The sequence below is a fragment of the Globicephala melas genome, chromosome 3, assembly GCF_963455315.2.
Source record: "Globicephala melas chromosome 3, mGloMel1.2, whole genome shotgun sequence".
NCBI lineage: Eukaryota > Metazoa > Chordata > Mammalia > Artiodactyla > Delphinidae > Globicephala > Globicephala melas.
In genome coordinates, this window is record NC_083316.1 from 56,671,333 (window position 1) to 56,690,019 (window position 18,687).

Sequence of the window (18,687 nt, forward strand, 5' to 3'; positions counted from 1 at the left end):
CTACCTTCCGAAATAATGAGAAACCTCTAAGTTCATTGATGTAACTATAATTTTATGCTGGAAACTCCCAGGGATTTTGGAGAAGAGAGAGATGAGAACTGAGGAAATCATAAGACCCTTATAGAGATGTTGAAAATAGGGGTACAATGATAAGGGTCCTCAAAACAGCTGACATCTTAATGGGAAGCCTAAAAGATTTTTGAAGGAAGGAAGATAGGACTAAGAAGCTAGAGATGAACAGAAACAAAACACCACACAATGGAAGTACTTTAATACACTGATAGAAAGAAAATTTCTCTTGAAAAGTTTGTTACTTCCTCAGAATACACATTAGGATTAGGTTTGGCTGAATATAACAGAGAGATCCAAAATGACGGTGGAAATAAGAAAGTTTGTACCTCTTCCGTATAGTGGCTAGAAATTGGCAGTTCTCAGCCAGTGTGGAGTCTCCACGGTGTTAGAGAGCCGGGATCTTTCTTTGTTGTTGCTTTGCCATTCTTGGCTACCATTCGAAAAGTCACCTCCTGGCTCAAGCAAGTTGCTGGAGCTCCAACCGTTATATTCACATTTCAGGGAATAAGAAGAAGGAAGAAGAAAAGAAGAGACTACTCTTTCCTTAAAAGGAGATTTTCCAGATATAACTCACAACACTTCCACTTATATATCACTGAACAGAATTTCATACCATAATCACATTCACACCTGGTTGCAAGGGAGGCTAAGTCCTTCAGCTGGATATATTGTCCTCATATAAATACAGGATTATATTACTGAGGAGGAAAGAGAACAGATACTGGGTGTGCAACAAGCAGGTTCTGCCACAAATGGGTAAAGGGTAAAAAAATAACAACAACAACAATAATAATATAATTCATTCAATCTACCTACCTCTTCAAAGACATCCACACCAGGATATTTCAACGTCATAAGTAAATTGGCACCATGGTACAACATTCTATTTACAAAATTTTTAAAGTGAAATTAATTTAGATACTTTTGTAACAAGAATAAAGGGAACGGATTGACTACGAAGCCAAAACTGAGAAAATTTGAGTTTTATGTTATACTAAAATCACAATAATCTTCTAACCTGACAGTTGGCTTTTGTCCTCAGGCTGTGGTGCCTGGAAGCATGTGATAAGAAACTCTTTCACGTGTAACGCCCTCCGTATTCTCACGTTGTGCTGCAGATGACTTAAGCTGAACTTGCCGTAGCCCTCTTTTCTACTTAACTACATTCACACTTCAAGCAAACACAACTCAAATGTCAACTCTATCAAAAATGATATTTAACTTCTATATATTCAAAATACTGCATAGAAACTAAAAGTCCACTTCTCTCTAAAAGTGTATAGAAATACGCAATTAAAGAAAATTTTGAAAAAAATAAGGTATATGACACATTCCTACAGAAAACCACTGTTCTTTTAAATGTATTTTTATTTCCAAAAATTATAATAATTTCTAACATTTATTAAGTGATTATTATGTGCCAAGAGCTTCAGTGTGTGATTTTGCTCCATAGGCTCTGTCATCCTTTCCATGAACATCTGCCAAACATGCATTATGTACCTAGCACTAAGCTACTAGATAGGGATACACAGATAAAAAACAGCTACTATCCTAAGGAAACTGATAGTATTTTTTTAAGTGAACAAACAGAGAAATAAAATGAGTACTTTCTAATTCCTGTGCGCATGAGTTCTGGGATGAACTGGGGTTCAAATTCTGACTCCATGAATGCCTAGCTGTGAGACATGAGGCAAACCACATAATTTCTCCATATTTCAGTTTCCTCATCTGAAAAGTGTGGATAACAAAGTACTGAATGAGAAAAGTCATGTAAAGCATTTAACTCACTGTTTGGCACAACGTAAGCATTCAATAAATGTTGTTACTATTGTTTGCATTAATAATAGAACCCAGGGTGCTAAAGGAACACTAAAAAAGATGCTGAACCCAGACACCAGGCTGAGAAGGCTTTAAGAAGATATCTGAGTTGATTGTTGAAGGCTGTACAACTCAAATATTCCTCTAAGTTCTGCAGCTTTCAGGGGTCAACCTTCTTTTTCATGCCCAAATAACCCTGACTCACAACCCTGCAAAAGCAGAAAGTCTCATCTTTCATTGGGTTATCCTCTCAAGGACAGCAGTGAAAACTTGAAGAATGATGACATGTTCCACAAACCCTTGGGCTCCCCCAGCCAGTTGCTGTCTCTGGATTATTGCTCTACTTTGTGCACAGCATGTCTGCTCACACCTAACCAGCTGTTCCAGGCTGTTTCTGCTTTCCCAGTTACACTTCAGCCTCAAGATGGACACAGAACCCTCTACCGATGCCCCGAGGCAATCTAAGAAGGAGCTGTCCCTTTAAATAAGGCTTCACTGAAAGATTGGGAGAACAGAAATACATCAAGAAGGTAGTCCACGGCTATGACTCAAGATGGTTACTCTGAGGGTCACAACCCAAACACAAGTTAACCGTCTCCTCGTAGCTCTCACAGGTCCTTTCCTGATGGGGGTAGGAGCCAGCTGCACCCCATGCACAGGAATTCTTAGACACCTCACATTCCAGAGTCCAAGTTCAATTCCCTCTTTGCCCCCAAGGAAGAAGGAAAACCTCTTCTCCGCAGTCTAAGACCCTTCTCCTTTCCACCTCAGGATGGCAGGTGCATGAACACCCGTTTCCTTCATGGTAACACTGCCCTCATCTCAAAGACACCTAGGAGTCTCACCATGTGAGTCCTCAAATATTGCCCCAAATCAGGGTTATTCTATCTTAACTCCTGTGTAGGACACCAATGGCCTAATCCATCTGGTGCTGCTTCAAGCTTGTCTATATCCATATCACAGACCTCCCTCCCTTGGCCTTGAGGTAAAAGGAAGTCCAGGCCTGTGTGACCTTCCTTCTGTGGTTCCCAGATTTTTATGGACACTTCTTGGAAAAAAATACACCGGACTGGACTTCCCTGGTGGCAGAGTGGTTAAGAATCCGCCTACCAATGCAGGGGACACGGGTTTGAGCCCTGGTCTGGGAAGATCCCACATGCCGCAGAGCAACTAAGCCCGTGTGCCACAACTACTGAGCCTGCATGTAACTACTGAAGCTCGTGGTCCGCAACAAGACAAGCCACCGGAATAAGAAGCCTGCAAACAGCAACAAAGAGTAGCCCCCATTCACTGCAACTAGAGAAAGCCCACGCGCAGCAATGAAGACCCAATGCAGTCAAAAATAAATAAATAAAATAAATTTTTAAAAAAAGAAAGAGAGAGAGAGAGAGGGAAGCGGAGAGAGAGGGGGGGGGGAGAGGGAGGGGAAGAAAGCAAGAGACAGGGAGAAAGAGAGAGACAGAAAAAAAAAAAATACACCTGACTCCACTGACACATCATTTTCAGGCAAAGGGCAGTCTAAATCCAGATATACGGGAATTTTTTTTCATTAGCTTGTTAATATACTGCATTTACTTTATCAAACAGAACACTTAATATGTTATTCTGAAGCTTTTGCATTTGGAGTTATTACGCTACTTTATGGGCTTCCTTGAGAAAAATGGGTAAGTGTTTGCCTTACAAATACATTATTAAAAGGATTCATCCAAGTGATCCACCCTCAAACCAAGAGAAGTCTCACCTCAAAGACAAATGTTTCCCTGTCAAGTATCTCATTTCCTCAGAGTTCTGCTCTTAACCAGATTATATGTTAGGTATACTTTGCTTTTCCCTAAGTGTATGCTTCAGTTGTTTAGAATGGAAATAGCCAAGAGCATTTTAAAAACAAGAACTGTCTTATTAAAAGGTATTTTCGAGACCTTCAAGATGGCAGAAGAGTTAAGACGTGGAGATCACCTTCCTCCCCATAAGTACATCAGAAATATATCTACATGTGGAACAACTCCTACAGAACACCTACTGAACGCTGGCAGAAGACCTCAGACCTCCCAAAAGGCAAGAAACTCCCCACGTACCTGGGTAGGGCAAAAGAAAAAAGAAAAAACAGAGACAAAGAATAGGGACGGGACCTGCACCAGTGGGAGCGAGCCGTGAAGGATGAAAGGTTTCTACACACTAGGAAGCCCCTTGGCAGGCAGAGACTGCGGGTGGTGGAGGGGGGAAGCTTCGGAGCTGCGAAGGTGAGCGCGGCCACAGGGGTGCGGAGGGCAAAGCGGAGAGATTCCCGGACAGAGGATCTGTGCCGACCAGCACTCACCAGCCCGAGAGGCTTGTCTGCTCACCCGCCGGGACGGGAGGGGGCTGGGAGCTGAGGCTCGGGCTTTCGAGGTCAGATCCCAGGGAGAGGACTGGGGTTGGCTGCGTGAACACAGCCTGAAGGGAGCTAGTGCGCCACGGCTAGCCGGGAGGGAGTCCGGGAAAAAGTCTGGACCTGCCTAAGAGGCAAGAGACCATTGTGTCAGGGGGCGCAAGGAGAGGGGATGCAGAGCACCGCCTAAACCAGCTCCAGAGACGGCCCGAGCCGCGGCTATCAGCGCGGACCCCAGAGATGGGCATGAGATGCTAAGGCTGCTGCCCGCCGCCACCAAAAAGCCTGTGTGCAAGCACAGATCACTATCCACACCTCCCTTCCGGGGAGACTGTGGAGCCCGCCACTGCCAGGGTCCCGAGATTCAGAGACAACTTCCCCGGGAGAACGCACGGCGCGCCTCAGGCTGCTGCAACGTCACGCTGGCCTCTGCAGCCGCAGGCTCGCCCCGCATCCATAACCCCCCCTCCCCCCGGCCTGAGTGAGCCAGAGCTCCCGAATCAGCTGCTCCTTTAACCCCGTTCTGTCTGAGTGAAGAACAGAGGCCCTCAGGTGACCTACACGCAGAGGCGGGGCCAAATCCAAAGCTGAAGCCTAGGAGCTGTGCAAACAAAGAAGAGAAAGGGAAATCTCTCCCAGCAGCCTCAGAGCAGCAGATTAAATCTCCACAATCAACTTCATGTACCCTGCATCTGTGGAATACCTGAATAGACAATGAATCATCCCAAAATGAGGCAGTGGACTTTGGGAGCAACGATATATTTTTTTTCCTTTTTCTCTTTTTGTGAGTGTGTATGTGCATGTTTCTATGTGTAATTTTGACTGTATAGCTTTGCTTTTACCATTTGTCCTAGAGTTCTGTCTGCCCTTTTTTTTTTTTTTTTAGTATAGTTTTTAGAGCTTCTTATCATTGGTGGATTTGTTTTTGGGTTTGGTTGCTCTCTTATTTCTTTCTTTTTTAAATTACTTTTTAATTTTTTTATTTTTAATAATTATTTTTTATTTTAATAAATTTTTATTTATTTATTTATTTATTTTTATTTTTTTCTCCCTTTTATTCTGAGCCGTGTAGATGACAGGATCTTGGTGCTCTGGCCAGTGTCAGGCCTGTGCCTCTGAAGTGGGAGAGCCGAGTTCAGGATATTGGTCCACCAGAGACCTCCCAGCTCCACGTAATATAAAATGGCAAAAATCTCCCAGAGATCTCCATCTCAATGCTAAGACCCAGCTCCACTCAATGACCAGCAAGCTACAGTGCTGGACACCCTATGCCAAACAACTAGCAAGACAGGAACACAACCCCACCCATTAGCAGAGAGGCTGCCTAAAATCATCATAAGGTCACAGACACCTGCAAAACACACCACCGGATGCGGACCTGCCCACCAGAAATACAAGGCCCAGCCTCATCCACCGGAACACAGGCACTAGACCCCTCCACCAGGAAACCTACAAAACCCACTGAACCAACCTTAGCCACTGGGGGCAGACACCAAAAACAACGGGAACGACGAACCTGCAGCCTGCGAAAAGGAGACCCCAAACACAGTAAGTTAAGCAAAATGAGAAGATAGAGAAACACACAGCAGATGAAGGAGCATGGTAAAAACCCACCAGACCAAACAAATAAAGAGGAAATAGGCAGTCTACCTGAAAAAGAATTGAGAGTAATGATACTAAAGATGACCCAAAATCTTGGAAATCAAATGGAGAAAATTCAAGAAACATTTAACAAGGACCTAGAAAAACTAAAGAGCAAACAAACAATGATGAACAAGACAATAAATGAAATTAAGAATTCTCTAGAAGGAATCAATAGCAGAATAACTGAGGCAGAGGAACACATAGGTGACCTGGAAGATAAAAGAGTGGGAATAACTACTGCAGAGCAGAATAAATAAAAGAGAATGAAAAGAATTGAGGACAGTCTCAGAGACCTCTGGGACAACATTAAATGCACCAACCTTTGAATTATAGGAGTCTCAGAAGAAGAAGAGAAAAAGAAAGGGACTGAGAAAATATTTGAAGAGATTATAGTTGGAAACTTCCTTAATATGGGAAAGGAAATAGTTAATCAAGCCCAGGAAGCACAGAGAGTCCCATACAGGATAAATCCAAGGAGAAACACACCAAGACACATATTAATCAAACTATCAAAAATTAAATACAAAGAAAAAATATTAAAAGCAGCAAGGGAAAAACAACAAATAACATAAAAGGGAATCTGCATAAGGTTAACAGCTGATCTTTTGGCAGAAACTCTGCAAGCCAAAAGGGAGTGGCAGGACATACTTAAAGTGATATAAGGGAAAAACCTACAACCAACATTACTCTACCCAGCAAGGATCTTACTGAGATTCGATGGAAAAATTAAAACCTTTACAGACAAGCAAAAGCTAAGAGAATTCAGCACCACCAAACCAGCTTTACAACAAATGCTAAAGGAACTTCTCTAGGCAGGAAACACAAGAGAAGGAAAAGACCTACAATAACAAGCTCCAAACAATTAAGAAAATGGTAATAGGAACATACATTTTGATAACTACCTTAAATGTAAATGGAGTAAATGCTCCAACAAAAAGACATAGACTGGCTGAATGGATACATAAACAAGACCCATATATATGCTGTATACAAGAGACCCACTTCAGACCTAGGGACACATACAGACTGAAAGTGAGGGGATGGAAAAAGATATTCCATGCAAATGGAAATCAAAAGAAAGCTGGAGCAGCAATACTCATATCAGATAAAATAGACTTTAAGATAAAGACTATTACAAGAGACAAAGAAGAACACTACATAATGATCAATCAATCCAAGAAGAAGATATAACAATTGTAAATATTTATGCACCCAACATAGGAGCACCTCAATACACAAGGCAAATGGCTAACAGCCATAAAAGGGGAAATCGACAGTAACACAATCATAGTAGGGGAACTTAACACCCCACTGTCACCAATGCACAGATCATCCAAAATGAAAATAAATAAGGAAACATAAGCTTTAAATGACACATTAAACAAGATGGACTTAATTGATATTTATAGGACATTCCATCAAAAACAACAGAATACACTTTCTTTTCAAGAAGTGCTCATGGAACATTCTCCAGGACAGATCATATCTTGGGTCACAAATCAAGCCTTGGTAAATTTAAGAAAATTGAAATCATATCAAGTATCTGTTCTGACAACAACATTATGAGACTAGATATGTATTACAGGAAAAAATCTGTAAAACATACAAACACATGGAGGCTAAACAATACACTATTTAATAACCGAGAGATCACTGAAGAAATCAAAGAGGAAATCAAAAAATACCTAGAAACAAATGACAATGAAAACACAATGACCCAAAATCTATGGGATGCAGCAAAATAGTTCTTAGAGGGAAGTTTATAGCAATACAATCCTACCTTAAGAAACAGCAAACAGGAAAACAGGATGGTGAGGAACCAAGATGGCGGAGTAGAAGGACGTGCTCTCACTCCCTCTTGGGCGAACACCAGAATCACAACTAGCTGCTGGACAATCACTGACAGGAAGACACTGGAACTCACCAAAAAAGATACCCCACATCCAAAGACAAAGGAGAAGCCACAATGAGAAGGTAGGAGGGGGGCAATCACAATAAAATCAAATGCCATAACTGGTAGGTGGGTGACTCACAGACTGGCGAACACTAATACCACAGAAGTCCACCCACTGGAGTGAAGGTTCTGAACCCCACATCTGGCTTCCCAACCTTGGGGTACGGCACGGGAGGAGGAATTCCTAGAGAATCAGACTTTGAAGGCTAGTGGGAACTGATTGCAGGACTTCAACAGGACTGGGGGAAACGGAGACTCCACTCTTGGAGAGCACACACAAAGTAGTGTGCGCATCGGGACCCAGGGGAAGGAGCAGTGACCACAGGGGAGACTGAACCAGACCTACCTGCTAGTGTTGGAGGGTCTCCTGCAGAGGCAGGGGGTGGCTCTGTTTCACCATGTGGACAAGGACACTGGCAGCAGAAGTTCTGGGAAGTACTCCTTGGCGTGAGCCCTCCCAGAGTCTGTCGGTAGCCCCAAAAAAGAGCCCAGGTAGACACCAGTGTTGGGTTGCCTCAGGCCAAACAACCAATACAGAGGGAACCCAGCCCTACCCATCAACAGTCAAGTGGATTAAAGTTTTGCTGAGTTCCACCCACCAGAGCAACAGTCAGCTCTACCTACCACCAGTCCCTCCCATCAAGCCTCTTAGATAGCCTCATCCACCAGAGGCAGACAGCAGAAGCAAGAAGAACTACAATCCTGCAGCCTGTGGAACAAAAACCACATTCACAAAAAGATAGACAAGATGAAAAGTCAGAGGGCTATATACCAGATGAAGGAACAAGATAAAACTCCAGAAAAACAACTAAAGGAAGTGGAGATAGGCAACCTTCCAGAAAAAGAATCCAGAATAATGACAGTGAACATGATCCAGGACCTCGGAAAAACAATGGAGGCAAAGATCGAGAAGATGCAAGCAATGTTTAAAAAAGATCTAGAAGAATTAAAGAACAAACAGAGATGAACAATGCAATAACTGAAATGAAAACTACACTAGAAGGAATCAATAGCAGAATAACTGAGGCAGAAGAACGGATAAGTGACCTGGAAGACAGAATGGTGGAATTCACTGCTGCAGAACAGACTAAAGAAAAAAGAATGAAAAGAAATGAAGACAGCTTAAGAGACCTTTGGGACAACATTAAACACAACAACATTCGCATTACAGGGGTCCCAGAAGGAGAAAAGAGAGAGAAAGGACCAGAGAAAATGTTTGAAGAAGTTATAGTTGAAAACTTCCCTAACATGGGAAAGGAAATAGCCACCCAAGTCCAGGAAGCGCAGCAAGTCCCATACAGGATAAACCCAAGGAGAAACATGCCAAGACACATAGTAATCAAATTGGCAAAAATTAAAGACAAAGAAAAATTATTTAAAGCAGCAAGGGAAAAATGACAAATAACATACAAGGGAATCCCCATAAGATTAACAGCTGATTTCTCAGCAGAAACTCTACAAGCCAGAAGGGAGTGCCATGATATACTTAAAGTGATGAAAGGGAAGAACCTACAGCCAAGATTACTCTACCTGGCAATGATCTCATTCAGATTCAATGGAGAAATCAAAAGCTTTACAGACAAGCAAAAGCTAAGAGAATTCAGCATCATCAAAGCAGCTCTACAACAAATGCTAAAGGAATTTCTCTAAGTGAGAAACACAAGAGAAGAAAAGGACCTACAAAAACAAACCCAAAACAATTAAGAAAATGGTCATAGGAACATACATGTCGATAATTACCTTAAACTTGAATGGATTAAATGCTCCAACCAAAAGACACAGGTTGCTGAATGGGTACAAAAACAAAACCCATATATATGCTGTCTACAAGAGACCCACTTCAGACCTAGGGACACATACAGACTGAAAGTGAGGGGATGGAAAAAGATACTCCATGCAACTGGAAATCTAAAGAAAGCTGGAGAAGCAATACTCATATCAGATAAAATAGACTTTAAAATAAAGAAGGTTACAAGAGACAAGGAAGGACACTACATAATGATCAAGGGATCAATCCAAGAAGAAGATATAACAATTATAAATATATATGTGCCCAAGATAGGAGCACCTCAAGACATAAGGCAACTGCTAACAGCTATAAAAGAGGAAATCCACAGTAACACAATAATAGTAGGGGACTTTAACACCTCACTTACACCAACGGACAGATCATCCAACATTAAAATACATAAGGAAACAGAAGCTTTAAATGACACAACAGACAAGATAGATTTAATTGATATTTATAGGCCATTCCATCCAAACACAGCAAATTAAAATTTCTTCTCAAGTGCACACGGAACATTCTCCAGGATAGAACACATCTTGGGTCACAAAGCAAGCCTCAGTAAACTTAAGAAAATTGAAATCATATCAAGCATCTTTTCTGACCACAATGCTATGAGATTAGAAGTGAATTACAGGGGAAAAAATGTAAAAAACACACACACATGGAGGCTAAACAATACGTTACTAAATAACCAAGAGATCACTGAAGAAATCAAAGAGGAAATCAAAAAATACCTAGAAACAAATGACAATGAAAACATGACAATCCAAAACCTATGGGATGTGGCAAAAGCAGTCCTAAGAGGGAAGTTTATAGCTATACAAGCCTACCTCAAGAAACAAGAAAAATCTTAAATAAACAATCTAACCTTACACCTAAAGGACCTAGAGAAAGAAGAACAAACAAAACCCAAAGTTAGCAAAAGGAAAGAAATCATAAAGATCAGAGCAGAAATAAATGAAATAGAAACAAAGAAAACAATAGCAAAGATCAATAAAACTAAAAGCTTATTCTTTGAGAAGATAAAATTGATAAACCATTAGCCAGACTCATCAAGAAAAAGAGAGAGAGGAATCAAATCAATAAAATTAGAAATGAAAAAGAAGTTCCAACAGACACTGCAGAAATACAAAGCAACCTCAGAGACTACTAGAAGCAACTGTATGCCAATAAAATGGACAACCTGGAAGAAATGGACACATTCTTAGAAAGGTATAACCTTCCAAGACTGAACCAGGAAGAAACAGAAAATATGAACAGAACAATCACAAGTAATGAAATTGAAACTGTGATTAAAAATCTTCCAATAAACAAAAGTCCAGGACCAGATGGCTTCACAGGTGAATTCTATCAAACATTTAGAGAAGAGCTAACACCCATCCTCTCAAAGTCTTCCAAACAACTGCAGAGGAAGGAACACTCCCAAACTCATTCTATGAGGCCACCATCACCCTGATACCAATACCAGACAAAGATACTACAAAAAAAGTAAATTACAGACCAATATCACTAATGAATATAGATGCAAAAATCCTCAACAAAATACTAGCAAACAGAATCCAACAACACATTAAAAGTGTCATACACCACAATCAAGTGGGATTTATCACAGGGATGCAAGGATTCTTCAATATACGCAAAACAATCAACGTGATACACCATATTAACAAATTGAAGAAGAAAAACCATATGATCATCTCAATAGACGCAGAAAAAGCTTTTGACAAAATTCAACACCCATTTATGATAAAAACTCTCAAGAAAGTGGGCATGGAGGGAACCTACCTCAACATAATAAAGGCCATATACGACAAACCCACAGCAAACATCATTCTCAATGGTGAAAAACTGAAAGCATTTCATCTAAGATCAGGAATGAGACAAGGATGTCCACTCTCACCACTATTATTCAACATAGTTTAGGAAGTCCTAGCCATGGCAATCAGAGAAGAAAAAGAAATAAAAGGAATACAAATTGATAAAGAAGAAGTAAAACTGTCACTGTTTGCAGGTGACATGATACTATACATAGAGAATCCTAAAAATGCCACCAGAAATTCATTGATTACTAGAGCTAATCAATGAATTTGATAAAGTAGCAGGACACAAAATTAATGCACAGATATCTCTTGCATTCCTATACACTAATGATGAAATATCTGAAAGAGAAATTATGGAAACACTCCCATTTACCATTGCAACAAAAAGAATAAAATACCTAGGAATAAACTTACCTAGGGAGACAAAAGGCCTTTATGTAGAAAACTGTAAGACACTGATGAAAGAAATTAAAGATGATACCAACAGATGGAGAGATATACCATGTTCTTGGATTGGAAGAATGAATATTGTGAAAATGACTATACTACCTAAAGCAATCTACAGATTCAATGCAACCCCTATGAAATTACCAATAGCATTTTTTACGGAACTACAACAAATCATCTTAAAATTTGTATGGAGACACAAAAGACCCCAAATAGCCAAAGGAATCTTGAGGGAAAAAAACGGAGCTGAAGGAATCAGACTGCCTGACTTCAGACTATATTACAAAGCTACAGTAATCAAGACAATATGGTACTGGCACAAAAACAGAAACATAGATCAATGGAACAAGATAGAAAGCCCAGAGATAAACCCATGGACCTATGGTCAAGTAATCTATGACAAAGGAGGCAAAGATATACAATGGAGAAAAGACAGTCTCTTCAGTAAGTGGTGCTGGAAAAACTGGACAGCTACATGTAAAAGAATGAAATTAGAACAGTCCCTAACACCACACAGAAAAATAAACTCAAAATGGGTTCGAGACCTAAATTTAAGACTGGACACTATAAAACTCTTAGAGGAAAACATAGGAAGAACACTCTTTGACATAAATCACAGCAAGATCTTTTTTGATCCACCTCCTGGAGTAATGTAAATAAAAACAAAAATAAACAAATGGCACCTAATGAAACTTCAAAGCTTTGGCACAGCAAAGGAAACCATAAACAAGATGAAAAGACAACCCTCAGAATGGGAGAAAATATTTGCAAATGAATCAACAGACAAAGGATTAATCTCCAAAATATATAAACAGCTCATGCAGCTCAATATTAAAGAAACAAACAACCCAATCCAAAAATGGGCAGAAGACCTAAATAGACATTTCTCCAAATAAGACATACAGATGGCCAAGAAGCACATGATAAGCTGCTCAACATCACTAATTATTAGAGAAATGCAAATCAAAACTACAATGAGGTATCACCTCACACCAGTTAGAATGGGCATCATCAGAAAATCTACAAACAACCAATTCTGGAGAGGGTGTGGAGAAAAGGGAACCTTCTTGCACTGTTGGTTGGAATGTAAATTGATACAGCCACTATGGAGAACAGTATGGAGGTTCCTTAAAAAACTAAAAGTAGAATTTCCATATGACCCAGCAATCCCACTACTGGGCATATACCCTGAGAAAACCATAATTCAAAAAGGCACATGCACCCCAATGTTCATTGCAGCACTATTTACAATAGCCAGGTCATGGAAGCAACCTAAATGCCCATTGACAGACGAACAGATAAAGATGTTGTGGTACATATATACAATGGAATATTACTCAGCCATAAAAAGGAATGAATTTGAGTCATTTGTTGAGACGTGGATGGATCTAGAGACTGTCATACAGAGTGAAGTATGTCTGAAAGAGGAAAACAAATATCGTATATTAATGCATGTATGTGGAACCTAGAAAAATGGTACAGATGAACCGGTTTGCAGGGCAGAAGTTGAGACACAGATGTAGAGAACAAACGTATGGACACCAAGGGGGGAAAACCACGGTGGGGTGGGGATGGTGGTTTGCTGAATTGGGCAATTGGGATCGACATGTATACACTGATGTGTATAAAATTGATGACTAATAAGAACCTGCAGTATAAAAAAACAAACAAACCAAAAAAAACAACTAATACTAAACTTTCTTTGGGTTATTTGTATGGAAATATGTTAATATAAATGTTCCAAACATTACATGAAATTTCTAAAAATCTTATATGTTCTGGTATAATATTATAAGTCATAATTCTAGTTATTACTTTAAAATGTATATCTCAGAAATAGCAAAATTTCCTTGTCAATTGCATTATTATGAACTTTCATCAAATCTTTAACCGTGGTCATTTTTAAGTCTTTTGTCATTTACAGACAGTTCTGAGTGTACTCTGATGCTTTTGCAAATATGTTCCTATAAAAGGGTTTCATCCTCAAGCAATTCATGGAAAAGACTCTGACAAGTACAGGTTTCTGGTAAATGACTATACTGCTGAACTGAATGAATAAGCATTTTCAGAACTCTAATGGAAAACTGATGAATTCATAAAAGGGCTAACAAAAGATCAAGATGAAAAAAATTAATTACATGGGACTGAGTGAACTCATGAGGATGATTATAATTTTTGTGACTTTCTGTTTGAATAAAAAAAAAGTCCCACAAGGACTCAGAGGCAAAAAATATACAAATCAATTCTCACTGCAAAGTTAAGGAGCTGTTACAGTGGAGGATTACTGGACTGAATGTCAATATTATGACATAGTATGAGTGTGTTTCGTGTTTGGTAATTGCAATTATTGTTGCTTTTGTTGTGGTCATCCATTAACAATGCTTGGTGTCAGTTTATTTATCTGTTGTAAAAATAAAATACAGTGTGTGTGTGTGTGAAAAAAAGAAAAAAGAAACAGGAAACATCTCAAATAAAGAACCTAACCTTACACCTAAAGCAATTCAAGAAAGAAGAACCAAAAAAACCCAAAGTTAGGAGAAGGAAAGAAATCATAAAGATCAGAGCAGAAATAAATGAAAAAGAAATGAAGGAAACAATAGCAAAGATCAATAAAACTAAAAGCTGGTACTTTGAGAAGATAAACAAAATTGATAATCAATTAGCCAGACTCATCAAGAAAAAAAGGGAGAAGACTCAAATCAATAGAATTAGAAATGAAAAAGGAGAAGTAACAACGGATACTGCAGAAATATAAAGGATAATGAGAAATTCCTACAAGCAACTATATGCCAATAAAATGGACAACCTGGAAGACATGGACAAACTCTTAGAAAAACACAACCTTCTGAGACTGAACCAGGAAGAAACAGAAAATATAAACAGACCAGTCACAAGCAGTGAAATCGAGACTGATTAAAAATCTTCCAACAAACCCTCTTGCACTGTTGGTGGGAATGTAAATTGATACAGCCACTATGGAGAACAGTATGGAGGTTCCTTAAAAAACTAAAGATAAAACTACCACACAACCCAGCAATCCCACTACTGGACATATACCATGAGAAAACCATAATTCAAAAAGAGTCATGTACCACAATGTTCATTGAAGCCCTATTTACAATAGCCAGGACATGGAAGCAACCTAAGTGTCCATCGACAGATGAATGGATAAAGAAGATGTGGCATATATATACAATGGAATATTACTCAGCCATAAAAAGAAATGAAATTGAGTTATTTGTAGTGAGATGGATGAACGTAGAGTCTGTCATATAGAGTGAAGTAAGTCAGAAAGAGAAAAACAAATACCGTATGCTAACACACATATATGGAATTAAAAAAAAAAAAAGGTTATGAAGAACCTAGGGGCAAGTTGGGAATAAAGACGCAGACCTACTAGAGAATGTACTTGAGGACACGGGGAGGGGGAAGCGTAAGCTGGGACAAAGTGAGAGAGTGGCATGGACATACATACCCTACCAAATGTAAAATAGATAGCTAGTGGGAAGCAGCTGCATAGCATAGGGAGATCAGCTCAGTGCTTTGTGACCACCTAGAGGGGTGGGATGGAGAGGGTGGGAGGGAGGGAGACGCAAGAGGGAAAAGATATGGGGATATATGTACATGTATAGCTGATTTACTTTGTTATAAAGCAGAAACTAACACATCATTGTAAAGCAATTATACTCCAATAAACATGTTAAAAAAAAAAAAAAGACCCAAGAACGAAGACCCGATGCAGCCAAAAATAAATAAATTCATTAAAAAAAAAAAAAAGGTATTTTAGCATTCTATTACTATTGAACACAGTAATACCCCTTGGCCAGAAACTTTTTCAGGGATGTTAGACATATAAGCTAAAGACCCTATCTAAAAACCAAGAGAACCACTTTTTGGATAGTCAAGAACCATTTGGCATTCAAATGTGTACCCCAGAAGATTTTTATTTATATTACTCAAGCATTCATTTAAAGCTCAGTGACTTATATTCATAGTATCATAATACTCAGAGTAGAATTCAAACTATCTTCAATCATCTATTCACCAACCTCTCTCCTCTGTTTTAGACAAGCAATATTAAACAAGTTTAGACTTTCCTATCAATATATCAAGTTTTTTCTTTCCTCTGAAATAGGGAATTTTGAAAAATATTTTTGTTACTATTAAATGTTACTATTTAACTGAAATTTTCAAAGATAATATTTTGCTAGCTACTTCAATGGATTGTTGGAAAAATCATCTGAGATAATAGGGTAATGAACAGAACAACTTTTAGGAAACTGTGTAAAAATTATTAACATTATTGCCTTGTTAAGGTGGTAGAAGGGTAGATAACTGTACAAATGGCATTTAATACATGACCCAGGAGAGCGAAAGGAAGAGGAATTAACGTGTATTGAAACCAACTTTGCAGTCAGTATTTCTTAATCCTTACAACCAATGTATGAATTAGATATTTCTATTTTACAATACTAAAGTAAACTGAAGATAACAGAGGTTAAGTGACTTGTTTTACAGCCACAAAACTAATTAAGAGCCTGAGTGGGACTTAGACACAAAAGACAGGGCTCTTTTGTGAGAGGAAGAGAGGAAGCATAAGCAGAAAAGTAGCAAGATCAGGACTATCCAACCTACATCCCACTGTTGCCTGTCTAGCTTCACCTGGTTCTCTCCTAAGTGAAGAATGTGAGGGCCTTCCTTCCCCAGCCCTTCCAGTTCAGCCTCAGCCCCTGAGACCACCCAAGCAGTCCAACCCTGGCCATTCAACAGTGAGAATGAGAGCTGGTACATGGAGTTGGTATGCTGTTGCAGGTCAAGTGTCTGGTGAACCTGCTCTCAGGCCCTGAGGATCCACAGACCCACTGAGCTATAGTATATAATATATGTATTCTGCTTCTACCATTCTGACCGGGTGATAAAACTGAGGTTCTAACTGGGTTTTCCCATCTGACTTAGGGCGGCATGAGTCTTTGCCTCACTGTGAAGGTCCTATAAGGGTTTGCCATAAATGAAAAGTGCCCAAGCTGAAAACAGGCCACATGCTGCAAATACCCAAGAGTGTCACAATTTATGAAGGCATAGCTTGACTAGAGAGTCACAGATTAAGAACAGAAGTTTGAGAAGAGGAAGGTATGATGAACTTGTTTCAGTTGCTAACTTTGTGATCTTTAGCTTCTCTGGGCTTCACTTTCCTCATCTGTAAAATGGGGGCAAGGAATACCCCATGTGACTAGGTTTTTATAAGAATTAATTGAGATAATGTTTATCAAGATCAGGAACAGAACCTGGTATATAAAAGGCACTCAATAAATGCCATGTATCATAGATTCAAAAATGCACATTCATTTTCACATTTTAACATCTCGGAAATTGGAATGAATTTTATATCGTGTTACAGTTTAGTCAACAGGTTTTTTCCCCTTTCTTAATGGTACATATTGGTACAGTCAATGGCATCTAGAGTTTGATCAAATGCAGAAATATCTTTCTCTTACCACAGTATTCAAGAACATATTTTATTCCTTCCCAAACCTGACAAGTCACATAGCAAAAATAAAAACAGCACACTATAATGGATGGTGACTTACAATCATTTAGAACAATTGAGAACAATTTTTCCCCATCTTATGCCACAATTCCACTTTTAGGGCTGTGAAAATAGCAACTGAGATTTTTGTGAAATAGCAAGAGCTTTAAAGAGGGCTCCCTTGCCTTTTTCACAGACAGCCTTGGTTTAGAAAAAAATAATGGCTAACTCTATATAATGCAGTTCTTTGAGAGGAAATATGTTCTTGTTTAAGAATGTTCCACTTAGACCATACTGGTTGGTTCTGCACAATCATCAAACATTTCTAAACAGGATGAATTGTTTTGGTCCAAATCCTGGTTTTAAAACTGATTCATATGAGAATAGTTATGGGCAAATGAGTCATACAAACATACCTACACTCTCACTGGTCACCTGTCCCTTTGTTTCTGGGATGCCCTTTCTCCTTCCCTCTCCATCTATTGAATTCTTATCCCAAAGCCATCTAATGAAACAAGATAGACAAATGTAAATAATAGCTATAACTATTTTATAATGTTAATAATTATCATTAAATCTGAGGTGAAATAATGGTACCTAATCCTTTAAAGGTACATGTTGAAATTTTTGCAGATAAAATTATATGATGTCTGGGATTTGTTTCAAAATAATCTATAACTGAGGAAAGTGGGTGGGGGTACAGATAAAACTCAGTCATGAAATTACTGAAGCTGGGTAATGGGTACATAAGAAGGGGCTCATTATACTATGCTCTCTAGTTTTGTATATATTTGAAATTTTACATAACAAAAAGTTTTTTAATATACCACTGTGTGAAATACAACATATTTCACACCTAAGATGAATGAATCAGATGAATGAATCTTGTAGAATCTTCAAGATGGCATGCGTGCATATAAATAAACTCCCATTCTTTCAAAGTGATCAAATATTTCAAGATAAAGAACACCATAGTCTGGAAGAAGTACAAATTTAGGTCAACACAAACTTACTTACCTCTACTTTTCATCCAAAAATGCATCTTTGGATAGATTTGGCTCCAAACACACCAATCTTCGTGCATCATTACTTCTGGAAGATTATCAGTCACCTATAATATTAATTATGTCATTAGAACATATTGGAAACAATCGTGCTTATTCCCATGGATCCCCTAGCATTGCTAAGGTTTTCCATTGGCACCTGTAGCCCTGTGTCTGGACCCCATGATTTTAGACTTACTGGTGC

The 18,687-nt window shown here is 39.0% G+C and overlaps 1 protein-coding gene across 2 annotated transcripts in view; it reads right to left on the reverse strand.

Annotated features, from left to right (window-relative positions):
- The window catches only part of ZNF366 (zinc finger protein 366), a 328,855-nt gene that overhangs the window by 268,331 nt on the left and 41,837 nt on the right, over window positions 1-18,687 (reverse strand). For both annotated transcript variants that reach the window (XM_060295874.1, XM_060295882.1), the window contains exon 3: window positions 18,457-18,550. The gene's annotated coding sequence lies outside the window, so the exon portion shown is untranslated. The remainder of the gene's footprint in view (window positions 1-18,456; window positions 18,551-18,687) is intronic.